General features: G+C 36.7%; 1 pseudogene; it reads right to left on the reverse strand.

Annotated features, from left to right (window-relative positions):
• Positions 1 to 2499: 2499 nt before the first annotated feature.
• LOC115283440 lies at positions 2500 to 5818 on the reverse strand (annotated as a pseudogene).
• Between the last annotated feature and the right edge of the window lie 6421 nt (positions 5819 to 12239).

Consider the following 12239-nt stretch of genomic DNA (forward strand, 5'->3'; position numbering starts at 1 on the left):
TCCCCCAAAGCTGGTAGAAATTGTCTTTACATCAATAAGATAGGCTTGGTTATTAAAGCAGATATATTTTCATCCAGTTCAATCACCACTTCCTCCTCACAAGATTTCTTAGGGAAAATTATGATTGACTTATGTGCAGAAAGGGTGAGCCACTCTCAACTGACAATTAAGGGGGGCTTGAGAATGTACTGGAGAAAGCCTTAACGGTGCTTGGATGTTTCTAGCAATAGCAGAAACAGAGAAGGCTGGATGGTGTATGGATAAACGCCAGCCAGCAGAAGCCAAGAGGCCCAGCACAGGGCTCGTCTGCTAATCACATTCAAACCTATACTTTGCCAGAAATCCACATCCGAAACTCGAAATAATGCTTGCTTTAGAGGTCAATTTTTCCAAGAGCTTTCCGTGAAAATACTTTAAATGGAAATATAAGCTTCATGTGAGCAAAAGGCGGGGGGAATGTACATCTCTTCTCCACCTTGCATTTATTTTCCCTGCTGTGTTTTAGGCAAAAGAAAAACTCATCAGAAATGACTCCAGAGCCTCCCCAGATCCTGCTCCCTCTAATCAAGCCACAGTTGACTGACAGTCAGGAAATAAACTCTTCTTTGAAGGTACAGCTGGAGCAGGTTTACAGAAAATGACTAATATGATCTAATCTTCCAGCAATTTCAACAGTTTTCAATTCTGGAAGATTCATATATGTCTGTTTAACTTTCTGATTCTGTCCTGTGACTGCTCATTGAATTATTATTCAATATTCAATCTTCTCAAATATTGCAACCTTCTTTATTATCAAACTCCAGTGTAATATCAGGATCCACAATGTGCCCAAGTCCCACATGGAAAAGCCAAACATTGAAAATCCCCACATTGAAAAGCCAAGGAAAAGACCTAAGAGCCAAAGGTTTATTGGTAGGAGGAGTAAATAACCACTTACCCAATTAGCAAATTTTCACTGAACTACTACTAGGTGTACCAGCCACTGTTAAGTATTTGGAGTGGACAATCATCCATAAATTTCTGAGATGCCTAAGTTCTGGTGGACAAAAATTTGCCTTTCTTACAAGCTGGATGATCTCTAAAATGTCTTTAATAAAAGACAGTATTTAATTCCATAATTGGAGATAAGCTTAGAAGGATGCCTGCTCTCTGTGAGAGGGGAGAAAGTTTATTTAATACATAGTAAGTCATAAATGATTGATATTAGAGTGACTCCTCAGAGCAGATTTTAATAGGAAGAAAGAAAGAGAATAGGAAGCACTGGAAGTAGGGGCACAGAGGAAAAGATATGGAGGGGAAGGGCAGATAACACAAAGTGAAAATCAAATCAAGGAAGCTGTGGGCCGGAGATGGGGGGTGGGGGTCACCCAAAACTAACTTGGTCAACTACACTGTCTTCCCAAAGGCAATCTAGCCTGTAACTCAAGTAAGCAACGCTGGGGTCTAAAAGAAAAGATACAAAATTCAGCTGGTGTTAGACCAAACTCTGCAAGAGTTTTATATTTTCTTTTGAATCCAATAACAAATACTCAAGGGGTCCTGGTTTAAATAAAAAACACTGCTTCAAGTGTAAATCAGGATAAAGTTCAAACCTTAAAATTACAAAGGGTATTAACATATATATTGGCTATTCTTGAAAGATTTCAGAATCACCTATGCATATGGCTTATTTTCTTTCACCCATTTTAATTACCTTTTACATTTGTAGCTCCATTTTATTTTATTTATTTTTATTTTAATTTTTCCATTATAAAAATTTATCAAGGGAATCCTTTGAGTTTTTAAAGGTTTGGATTGGCAAAATGAAAGACTTTACCAAACCATGAAAACACTTCAAATTCTTTTTTAACCTAACAAGTAGGATGTAAATTAAATAATTATCTATTACATTAGGAAAGAGACTGCTTTCCTAAATCAGAAAAGTTGATTTTCAAGTCATGCTCTCTTATTTCTACTACCTTGTAACCTGAAGGATAAATGAACTTCATCAAGGAATGGCTCCTCTGGAAGTCAAGGTGGGAAGAATAGGAGATATCTCAAAACAGATTAGGTGGAGACTCTGAGCCAAAAGCAGAGTCTGTGATCATTTAACCAGGGTATTTTTGAGAAAGAAAGAGTGTTAATTATTTGAGAACAAAGGCATAAAATGGGACATGTGGCTACCCTAGTGATAATGTAGTTTGAGAAACTAAATTTCCTAAATGCCCTGCCACTTGAAAGTCAAAAGGCCTGACTGAAGCAAAGCACCCTTGGGACCTGTGGTTAGCACCATTCTGACATGGAGGCTTCCACCTTCACTGGATGCTTAACCAGACACAAAACACAACACTTCAGGTGAAATTTCAATCAATATTATGTCTGGGTGGAGCCTCTCTCTCCTTCACAACTGGAGTTTGCAAAGAGGTGGAGCTGGTAGAGGTGTCCAATGGTCAAAGGCCCTGTTTCTCCTTAGTGTGGTGCTGCCTTTGCCTCCCCAAGTCACCAGCGTTCCCACTGCCACTAGTCTATTGGGGTATTGTGGGCCAGGCTTTTCCAATCCTACCTCAGCCAACTCATATAACTCCATAGTGGCTTAAGCGTCTTCCACAGAGGAATGTTCACTTTTCCCAGTCTGGATTTCCCAGTTCAGGAGCTTCTTGGTGAGATGCTTCAGGGGCATGGTAGCATTCTCCTGGTAGTCAGCCTTCCATTTGAGGTTTGGGAGAATATGGGAGGTGTTGCAGGTGAGGGACTTGGCATGGAAGTACTACAGGGCTTTGAAGTTGTAGAAGTGATGCTCCACCACTATCTTCCCTGTGAATATCCTCAAGATCTGGGTCTGTGTGATCTTGAAGGGTATAGCATTCATCATGTGCTGTGTACAGATGCCACTTCATCTGGTCCAGTAGTCCATAATGTGGCAGGGGAGATGGATGTACTCATCATAAAGTACATCTCCATAATAGTTGACAGTGCTACATCAAGCCAAGGAGCTTACATGCCCCTTGGGTCCTGTGCTCTCCATCTCACAGTCAATTGCCACCATCTTCCTTGGCATCTTCTAGAATGCTCCAAAGCATTTATTCTCTGAATGAGATTGGGTGGGGTTCTGTAGAACATTCTTCTGGGTATTGTTCTTCTGGGGACCTTATTCCTAAAGGCAGGTTGAGTGGATCCTAATCTTTGAAAGGGCACTCTGGAACTCCCATTTTGGACTGCACTATTAGATCAGGTTCCTTATTTGTCCTGTTTGTAATTTTGATACATACGGCTCTGAAATGTCCTCACATACAATTCAGACTCCATTCATCTGTATTTCTATCTTAATTTTTAATGACCTATGCCAAGGCTGTGCTTTCATAGCATGAAGGTTCTACTAGAGGAGTGTGTGTATATCTATGTGTTTGAGTGGGGAGATAGGGGTTTCCAGATTCTCACAGAGTACAGCTTTCAAATGGAGACACAAATTAAAGCATAGTTACAAAATCAGGAGACCACATTCTACACTGATAGAGCAGATTCTCTAAAGCTCATAACTCTACCAAAGAGGAGACAAATTATAGGGCTGACACACTGCTGCATTTGTGATTCCATTTCCTTCTAATTAGGAGGTATCGAGATTGTAGTGTTCAACCAGTTTCTGAGAATTATTATTCCCTTTTTTGTTCTTTCACTGGGACTTTTGGAACCTTAGTGTAGTTGGTAAAAAGAATGTCCATGTATAGCTAACAACATGAAAGGCCTTTTATTAGCTCTATGGGAAAGAAACATTTCATACTTAAGAAAGAAAAATGAGAAGAAAGGTTTCTTTCTCTTTTTCATTTCTCTCACAGACAGTTATATCTCTCCTGCTTGTAGCTTTTGAGACAAGGAGATTTGTATGAGTTGCCATAAAATTCATTATCATAAATTTATGCTCTAAAAATGCAATTTCAACACTTCATGTGTGTCACATTTACAATAATTATCTCAATAAAACATTATCCACAAAATGACTAACAAGAATTCCAAGTGGGAAAAGAGATGTTTTTTTCATTATTGGATCATATATCAGAGCTTAGGAAAATCATGTTACATAAGCCAAATACAGCCTTCTCATGAGTTACACAATTAATTTTTCACTTAAGAATGTCCACTCCTAGCCAAAAGGCCTTTCCAAGCAAATTCACGATCCACCCAGCTCTCCAGAGTTTTCATGCTCCTTCACTATGCTGAAGAAACAGCATAAATGTGGGAGTTAGAGATGTAGGGGTCTACGTTTGGCTCTGTGAACAATTCATGGCATAATTTTAATGAGTCTCAACTTTCTGGTCTATACAATAAGGCAAACAACACTACTTGAACACAGTAACATTTGAGCTGTCTATTCCAAAAAAGTTTAAATGTGGTAATGAATATTCATATATTTTTAAATGTATAAAATGTAGTACACATGTAAGATGAAATTATTCTTTTAACTCCAGAGGAGAATGATGGGATCCAGTGGGGAAAATTCATGCCTAATTTTCTGATCTGGAATATTGGGAGCTATTTGAACTCACCAGTAGACTGAAAATTCCTGGTGAGGGTACAGCAAGTTTGCACGGTCTCTTGCCCCCAGATAGCTCCCAAAATCTACCCTCTTGAAACTTTCATTTCTGCTTGTGCACCAAACCTAAAAATGCCTTGCTGATAGTGTCAGGAGCTGCCTGTACCCCTGCCCTGTCCCTGAGGTGTAATTGCACCTGGTCAGGGAAAAGATAAGTAAACTAGATACACCCTAATGCAACACATAATTTTTCCCTAAGCAATACTGAACTGAATAACTTCTGGGCCTGAATGCCTTTGTGATAGTCACTACTGCGATAAAATGTATCAATTATCTTTGGGACTATGAGAGCAAACATATCTCCTGAGAACCTGTTTTTCTGGGAACTTTCTCTTAGAGTTGTAAACAGCCTAATGACCCTTACTCATAAAAAACTGACCTTTACTAAACAATGCTGTTTGCCTCTTGGTTAAAGGTCGCTTCCTTGAGGCTAGACCTGAGGTTTTGTAAAAATACCTATGACACCATGAGTGCCTGTGGCTAAAATTGTAAAACTTATCTATGGGAAATCATTTATTGCCCTTTATTGTCCTTGTGCCTTTTGCCATAATAAACCTTGAGAACCAGACAAGGTGGAGACGCCTGCCAGATGGGCGGGGGGGCCTTCCTGGTGGCCAGAATGAAAGGCAAGGCTCCCTCACTCTCTCTTTGGCCTACACCATCATCCTTTGGTGGATCTCTGGACCTGCAGGAGCTGGACTCTGGCATTGGAAGATATGTGCAAGTCCTTTTGTACCATTAAAGGATAGTTGTGGAAGCTTTTGATCAATTATCTATTAATTCAGTTCTTCCTCTGGTTTCCCCTCCCTCCCAGGCTTTTCCTCTCTGAAGCTTACCTATTAATCTCCCCAATGATACTTTATCTTCTTTTTACATCTAATGCTGATATTGAGAAGTCTGAGATCAACCTGATTCTTGTCCCTTTGTAGGTGCACTGTTTGTTCTTTCAAGACACTTTTATAATTTTCTCTTTGATGATCTTTATGTTTATTATAGAGTATCTACTATAGGTTTTCCTTTTCTCTCCTGTTTGACACTCTATGACTCTTTACGACATGAAGTCTTTCATTATTTTTCAATTCCAAAACATTTGTCTCCATTATTTCTTTTTTTAAAATATAATTTATTGTCAAGTTAACTAATATATAGTGTATATAGTGTGTTCTTGACTTCAGGAGTAGATTCCCATGATTCATTGCTTACACACAACACCCAGTGCTTGTCCCAACAAGTACCCTCCTCAATGCCCATCACCAATTCCCCATCACCGCAGAACACTCATCAACCTTCAGTTTGTTCTGCGTTTTTAAGCGTCTCTTACAGTTTTCCTCCCTCTCTGGTTGAAACTATTATTCCCCTTCCCTTCCCCATGGTCTTCTGTTAAGTTTCTCAAATTCCACATATGAATGAAAACATTCTCTGACTGGCTTATTTCGCTTAGCATAATAGCCTCCAATTCCAACCACATTGTTGCAAATGGCAAGATTTCATTCTTTCTCATTGTTAAGAAGTATTCCATTGTATATATAAAGCACATCTTTATCCATTAATCAATCCATGGATATTTGGGCTCTTTCCATAATTTGTCCATTATTTCTTAAAATAGTTACTTATCCCTATTTTAAATTTTCTCTATTTCTTGAACTCCTTTTATTTGATGTTGGAATTTTACTTCCATCTTCCATATCCTATAGCGTTTCTTTTATATTTTCTATGTCTTTACCCTTTCCTGCTACCTTCTGGGAAAGTTCTTCAATTTTATATTTAACTCACTACTTTGTTTCTTCGCTAAATTTATACTGGTATTGACTCCATTGGTCATATTTTTTATTTCAATTATTATATTTTTTATATTTTTATGTTTTTATTTATTATTGAAACAGAGAGAAATAGAGCATGAGTGAGAGAGGGGCAGAGAGAGAGGGAGACACAGAATCTGAAGCAGGTTCCAGGTTCTAAGCTGTCAGCACAGAGCCGGATCCACGGCTCGAACCCAAGAACCATGAGATCATGACCTGAGCTGAAGTTGGCCACTTAACGGACTGAGACACCCAGGCATCCCACAACTATTATACTTTTTATGAATAGAATTTCCATCTACATTCATGACAGAGAAATTGTCACTGGACTTGTTATCCTACCATAAAAAAACTAGAAAACTGAGTGAAATATAGGAGAAAATTGTTTTCAGACAATAGACAACAGGCAGTACAAGACTGCACTTTTTGAAAGAAGGAAAACAAATAAGGCAATCTCTATGGTTGTCTCAGCTTGTTGCCTAGAGGCAATTTCTGGACAACAGCATAGGGATGGAAAGTCCAAGCACAACACAGTGATCTTGCTGATTTGAAGAGTTAGAAATCAGAATTCAGGGAGGCTGAGGCCTATAATTAGTGGAGCAGAGTAGTGGAGAGGAAAGAGATATGCAAAGAAAGGACTCTAGAAAGTAGCTTAACAGCTCCCTTGAATCTTTGATACATACTGAGCTCTATGCACATAAAGCAAAACTCCAATGAGGATGGGCAAAGAACAACTGCTAGGAAGCTGTAAAGTGAACAATTCCTAGAGCTCATATATGGCTAGGAAATGTTTGATTTCCAGCCAGAGCAGAGAAATGTTGAGAATCCATAAATTTAAGTAAAGACCCCAGGATGATCACACATTAGTAGTAGTGCTAACCTAGCCCTTCAGTAAAAGCTATCCTAGGCCTACCATAACAAAACTTATAAACAAGTCTTGAAAGTTTGAAGCTAATCTGGAACTGACTTAACTGCCTCCCAAAACAAAATTAACATTCTTTAAAATAAAAGTAAAATCCAGGCTCTCAACAATAAAACAGTCCCAATATCTAGCAAACAATTAAAAAGACTACTACACAAGTGAAGAAGCAGGAAAATCTGACCTATAACCAGAAGAAATATCAGACAATATAAAAAGACACAGAAATGAGAGAGGATGGAATTACCAGACAAAAATCGACAATACCTTTAAAAATGTTAAGGTTAAAGGTTAAGGAAAGGGTCAAAGGTTAAAGGAAAATATTGATGTAATAAGGAAAGAAATGGAAACTATAAGAAGGAACTAAATGAAGATATGAGAGGTGGCTATATAATATTTGAAATGGAAATTTCACACTGTAGGATTGACAGCAAATTAGACACTGTAGAAAATGACGAAATTTGAGGACATAGCAGTGAAAACTATCCAAATTGAAGCCTAAGAAGGAGGAAAAAATGAGGGGTGCCTACGTAGCTTAGTTGGTTAAGTGTCTGACTTTGGCTCAAGTCATGATCTAATGTCCATGCATTCAAGCCCCATGTCATGTTCTGTGATGACATCTCAGAGCCTGGAGCCTGCTTTGAATTCTGTGTCTCCCTCTTTCTCTGCCCCTCCCCTGCTTGCTCTCTCTCTCTTTTTCAAAAATAAATAAACATTAAAAGCATTTTAAATAGAAGTAAAAAATGTGAAAAAAGATGAGCACGGCTTCAGTAACATGTGGGTCAATATCAAATAGTCAAACCTATAAGCAATTAGAGTCCCAGAATGGAAGGTCCAGAGAAAATATTTGAAGAGATAATGGCTGAAAGTTTTCCAATTTGATGATAACTGTGAATTCACATACCCAAAAATTTCCACAAGCCTGAGCAGTATAAAGAAAAAGAAAAACATGTATAGGCACATCATAACCAATATGCTGAAAACTGGTACATAAAAAAAATTCCAAATGCAGACAGAGGAAGAAAAAGTATACCTTATACATAAAGGAATAAAAATAAGAATGAATCCTGACTTCTTGTCAGAAAGAATTTAAGCTGGGAAAGCATTGTATATCCAACGGTGGAAAAACTTTAAAAATAAAGACCAAAGAAATACTTTGTCAGGCAAACAAAAGCTGAGAGAATTTGTCACCAGCAAACATGAACAAAAAGAAATGTTATAGCCAGTGCCCAGATATTGGTTTCTAATATCATTCTTCAATAAAATGAATCAGAGCTCTTTGTATAAATGGCAGGGTCTAAGGCAGGAGATGGGAGTAGACAAGATAAGCCTGGAGCATCTTGTAATACCAGAAAGTAAAGTAGTGTTAAAAAAATGATGGGGTCATGTCAGAGACACAGCAATCAACTGACACAGCTCCCAGTGGCCAAAGTTGGAATTAAGTGAAAAAAAAAACACTGGTATTCGATTATAACCCAAATTATAAAATACATATCCATAAGTCCATATTGGTATAAATAAAAGATTTAGTAAACAAATAGAGGATAATATAACCATAATTAACCTCTCATATGTAATAATTCCAAATAAATTAGGTATATAGTCTCCACTCAAGGAAGTAGAGCATAAATCCCACTCCTCAAATGTGGGTTCCTTTCAAAGATAACAGTATGGAAAAAGATGAGAAAGAATAACTTTATAGTTAAGAAACCTAACAAACACTGCTTCAGACAGATATCACGATTAATATCATCAGTGATAAATCGTGCTTATTCCATGTACACATGATAGTATGTGATGAGAAGTACACTTTATGTTTATGTTTTCCTCCCAAGAGCACACAACCCAATCTAATCATGAGTAAAAAATCCTGCAATTTAAATGGAGGACAATCTACAAAATACTGAGCAGTATTCCTCAAAACTGTCAAAGTCATCAAGAACAAAGGAAGTCTAAGTAACTATCACAGCCAAGAGGGGCCTAAAGAGATATGATGTAATGTGGTATTTTGGATGTGTTTCTGGAAATGAAAAAAGACATTAGGTTAAATAATGAAGAAATCAAAAAAAGTATGCACTTTAGTTAACAATAATGTATCAATATTGGTTCGTTGGTCATAAGAAATGTACCATACTAATATATGATGTTAACAGTAGGGGCAACAGAATGCAAGGTATATGTAAACTCTCTCTATCATCTTTGAAATTTTTTATAAATCTATATCTATTCCAAAATAAAAATATATTTAAAAAGAAATGAAAAGGGAATGTTTTCAAGCTGAAGTAAAATGTTATGAAATAGAACTGAGGTCTACACAAAGGAATGAAGAGTGTCAGAAATGGTAAATATATACATAAATATATATTTTATGGCTAATATTTTCTATTTGATCCTTTAAAATGATCACATTTTATTTCATATTACTAATTTATTACCTTAAATGTTTAAATATATTTACCTTGTATATTTTAAATTATTAGCCCATCTGTTCCAGTAATTCTGCATTGAATTGTATATATTTTCAATTTGTTGTCCTTTTCTATAGTAGTAGTCCATCCTTCTCAGAGGTCTAAGTATGCTCATTGTTTATTTCCTGTGGGTATCAGCTACTGCATCTAATAAATGTATATCACAAAAGGGCCATGGGTCAAGGGCCAGGTCCTAGTCTAAGTCCTAGTGAAGAGTCTCAGATGCCACAAAACTACTATTACGCCTATATCATGGCACCCTATGAGGCAACTCTTCTGGTCAGTTGCCTTGAGTTTCAAACCATCAGATCTAAGAGTTTGGAGGGGGAGAGTTGGAGGAATGAATGTCAAAGGGGAACTGGTTAGTCCATCCTTATGCCCATCAAGTCCCTCCAGTAAGACTTTTGCATTGCCCATCTACTCAAAACCTGACACAGCCAGTTTGGCCTATTGCAGCTGATTTCTGCAGTGAATGAGGTAAGCAGAAATTATACTAAGAAATTATACTAAGGCTACACAAAGGAGCTCTAGAAATTTTGTTCTGCCCTATCCCATCATCAATACCTCTGATCATCCCTTGCACCAAGCTACAACCATCTACTCTCTACACACATCGGTTTGAGGCAGTTTTCATTTTCTTCAGGAACTTCTCACAGTGGTATTGTTGTAGTGGTTGCCATTTTTCCTGGAATCTATGTTTACCTCTGGCTTCTCTCTCCAGAGTTGATTTTGGGTAGGAAGCAAAAATTGATTTGTCAAGAATTGGAAATATAACTCTTGTTGGGTGCTTACTCTGTGCATAGAACTTTACTTGCATTAATCTTATTTAAGCCTCTCAACATCCTTATGCAGTACAGACTATTTTTAAACCCATTCTACAGATGAGATAACTGTAGCAGAAGGGCATTAAGCAACTCACACAAGATCACACTGTAAGAGATGAAGCCAAAATTCAAAACCAGTCGATCTTACTTCAGAGACTAGGATCTTTGCTCACCAACAGATACCCAGTGATTAGCATATTGTAAGTGCTCAAAAATATTTATTGAATGTTTTTCAAATAATGAACAAGTGGATGGATGGTTAGAAGTGTATTGCCAGCTTCCTCAGCAATCCATTTTTCTGTTTTCCTCTATTCAATTGCTTTAGTGTCTGAAACATACTATGAAGCCCATCTGTGTATCTTCCACAGAGTGACACATTTTACTTTTAGCCTTTGTCATTTAAAAAAGTATATATTTATACTTATAATAAAAAGAAATGTCTATCTTTTGCTTTTTCTGAATAAGTATAGGTGACACACCTTTCTGATTACCAGAGCTCTGTCACAAAAGCTGGCTTTTTTTCCCTCTGCAATTTCTGGTGGAAATAGGTTCTGCAAGAGAAAGAACATAAATGGCCATCAAGCATATGGAAAGATGCTTTGCCTCACCAACTGTGAATGAAATACACATTAAAAAAACACTGAGCTGGCAAAAGAATTTTGAAACTGGCAAAAATAAATTAAAGGATTGAAATACCCAGTATTGGTAAGAATTCTAGAAACAGGCCCTGTTATACATTGGTAATGAGAGTTTAAATTGATACAGCCTTTGTAAGAGGAAATTTGATAATCTACCAATATTTAAATATGTAGACATTTTGACCCAGTATTTCCATTTCTAATAATTTATGTTACCAAAAAGAAGCTTGTGTCATCAACATATTTGTTGTAGAATAATTCATATAGAAAAAACTGAAATAAGTGAAATTTATGTTAATGGGGGAATGTTTAAGTAGATTGACAATGGGATACTATGGAATCATAGAATGAGGGAAATCTATATGTATTTATGTGGGAAAGTATTCATGATATATTCATGATATATTGATAAATATTTATAAATTAGAAAACATAGAAAAGTATATAAAATATCATCCAATTTTTATAAACAAAAATAATTTCTATATCTAATTATATATATTTATATATGCATATTAAAATTCTGAATTTATACCAATCTGTTAATGATTGTTACTTCTAAAGAGTGCAATTAAACAGAGAACAGACTGCTGGGAGCCAGAGGTGGAGGCTAGGGGTGGGCAAAATGGATGAAGGGGGTCAAAAGGTAAACTTCCAGTTATAAGATAAGTAAGTTTTGGGAATGTCATTGTACAGCATGGTGAATATAGTTAATATTGTACTGTATATTTGAAAGTTGCTAAGAAAAATGTATATGTGAGGTGATGGATATTAACCAAATTTATTGTGATAATCATAAAAAGGGGCAGATGATGAATCTTCACTTCTGTAATATTTTATTTTTTTCAACATAGAAGTTCTTTCATAATTTTTTAAAAAGGAAGGAAGGAGGGTTAACACACACTTGGAATCTTCACTCAGATCAACTCAAATTGTATTTTAAAAATAGCCAGGAATACGAATGCCCTTGTTTTCAATTCCTCTAGGCTTGAGCTTATAAAGAAAACACACTAGGACACTATAG

The sequence above is a fragment of the Suricata suricatta genome, chromosome X (genome assembly GCF_006229205.1).
Source record: "Suricata suricatta isolate VVHF042 chromosome X, meerkat_22Aug2017_6uvM2_HiC, whole genome shotgun sequence".
NCBI classification, from domain to species: domain Eukaryota; kingdom Metazoa; phylum Chordata; class Mammalia; order Carnivora; family Herpestidae; genus Suricata; species Suricata suricatta.